Source organism: Coregonus clupeaformis, unplaced genomic scaffold (genome assembly GCF_020615455.1).
Source record: "Coregonus clupeaformis isolate EN_2021a unplaced genomic scaffold, ASM2061545v1 scaf3479, whole genome shotgun sequence".
Taxonomy (NCBI): domain Eukaryota; kingdom Metazoa; phylum Chordata; class Actinopteri; order Salmoniformes; family Salmonidae; genus Coregonus; species Coregonus clupeaformis.
In genome coordinates this window covers 43,176-45,739 of record NW_025536933.1, presented here as the reverse complement: position 1 = coordinate 45,739, position 2,564 = coordinate 43,176, and positions in this window count along the sequence as shown.

The window sequence follows — 2,564 nt, the reverse complement described above, 5'->3', positions numbered from 1 at the left end:
GATTTTTGCAGTTTGTTCCAGTCATTGGCAGCAGAGAACTGGAAGGAATTGCGCCAAAGGAGGTGTTGGCTTTGGGGATGACCAGTGAGATATACCCGCTGGAGCGCAGACTACGGGTGGGTGTTGCTATGGTGACCAATGAGCTAAGATAAGGCGGGGATTTGCCTAGCAGTGATTTATAGATGGCCTGGAGCCAGTGGGTTTGGCGACTTGAATATGTAGTGAGGACCAGCCAACAAGAGCGTACAGGTCACAGTGGTGGGGTATTATATGGGGCTTTGGAGACAAAACGGATGGCACTGTGATAGACAACATCCAATTTGCTGAGTAGAGTGTTGGAGGCTATTTTGTAAATGACATCGCCGAAGTCAAGGATCGGTAGGATAGTCAGTTTTACAAGGGCATGTTTGGCAGCATGAGTGAAGGAGGCTTTGTTGCGAAATAGGAAACCGATTCTAGATTTAACTTTGGATTGGAGATTCTTAATGTGAGTCTGGAAGGAGAGTTTACAGTCTAACCAGACACCTAGATATTTGTAGTTGTCCACGTACTCTAGGTCAGACCCGTCTAGAGTAGTGATTCTAGTCGGGTGGGCGGGTGCAAGCAGCGTCGGTTGAAGAGCATGCATTTTGTTTTACTAGTGTTTAAGAGCAGTTGGAGGCTACTGAAGGAGTGTTGTATGGAATTGAAGCTCGTTTGGAGGTTTGTTAACACAGTGTCCAATGAAGGGCCAGATGTATACAAAATGGTGTCGGTCTGCGTAGAGGTGGATCTGAGAGTCACCAGCAGCAAGAGCGACGTCATTGATATACACAGAGAAAAGAGTTGGCCCAAGAATTGAACCCTGTGGCACCCCCATAGAGACTGCCATAGGTCCAGACAACAGGCCCTCCGATTTGACACATTGAACTCTATCTGAGAAGTAGTTGGTGAACCAGGCGAGGCAGTCATTAGAGAAACCAAGGCTATTTAGTCTGCCAATAAGAATGCGGTGGTTGACAGAGTCGAAAGCCTTGGCCAGGTCAATGAAAACGGCTGCACAGTACTGTCTATTATCGATCGCGGTTATAATATCATTTAGGACCTTGAGCGTGGCTGAAGTGCACCCATGACCAGCTCGAAACCGGATTGCATAGCAGAGAAGGTACGGTGGGATTCGAAATGGTTGGTGATCTGTTTGTTGACTTGGCTTTCAAAAACTTTTGAAAGGCAGGGCAGGATGGATATGGGTCTGTAACAGTTTGGATCTAGAGTGTCACCCCCTTTGAAGAGGGGGATGACCGCGGCAGCTTTCCAATCTCTGGGGATCTCAGACGTTACGAAAGAGAGGTTGAACAGGCTAGTAATAGGGTTGCGACAATTTCGGGCGGCTAGTTTTAGAAAGAAAGGGTCCAGATTGTCTAGTCCAGATGATTTGTAGGGGTCCAGATTTTGCAGCTCTTTTAGAACATCAGCTGTCTGGATTTGTGTGAAGGAGAAGCGGGGGGGCATGGGCAAGTTGCAGCGGAGGGTGCAGAGCTGGTGGCCGGGGTAGTGGTAGCCAGGTGGAAAGCATGGCCAGCCGTAGCAAAATGCTTGTTGAAATTCTCGATTATTGTAGATTTATCGGTGGTGATAGTGTTTCCTAGCCTCAGTGCAGTGGGCAGCTGGGAGGAAGTGCTCTTATTTTCCATGGACTTTACAGTGTCCCAAAACTTTTTGGAGTTAGTGCTACAGGATGCAAATTTCTGTTTGAAAAAGTTAGCCTTTGCTTTCCTAACTGCTTGTGTATATTGGTTCCTAACTTCCCTGAAAAGTTGCATATCACGGGGGCTATTTGATGCTAATGCAGTACGCCACAGGGATTGTATCAGAGAATTCTACAGGAGAATGTCAGACCATCCGTCTGTGAGCTGAAGCTGAAGCGCAGCTGGGTCATGCAGCAAGACAATGATCCAAAACACACAATCAAGTCTACATGAAAATTGCTAAAAAGCAACAAATTGGAAGTTTTCGAATGGCCTAGTCAAAGTCCAGACCTAATCCCAATTGAGATGTTGTGTCAGGACTTGAAACGAGCAGTTCATGCTTGAAAACCCACACGTCACTGAGTTAAAGCAGTTCTGCATGGAAGAGTGGGCCAAAATTCCTCCACAGCGACGTGAGAGACTGATCAACAACTACAGGAAGCATTTGGTTGGAGTCATTGCAGCTAAAGGTGGCACAACCAGTTATTGAGTGTAAGGGGGCATTTACTTTTTCACACAGGGGAATTGGGTGTTGCATAACTTTGTTAATGAAATAAATGAAATAAATATGTAATTGTTGTGTTATTTGTTCACTTATGTTCCCTTTATCTAATATTAGGTTTTGGTTGAAGATCTGATAACATTCAGTATCACAAATATGCAAAAGTAGAGAAAATTAGAAAGGGGGCAAATACTTTTTCATAGCACTGTATGCATGATATCAAGGACTAAAGTGTCACACTACCATTTGCCTCTATCAATAATTAAATAATGGACTAAATTAAAATTGATCTATGTACAAAAACCTGTCATGCTTTGTTTTTTAATTTCAGAGAA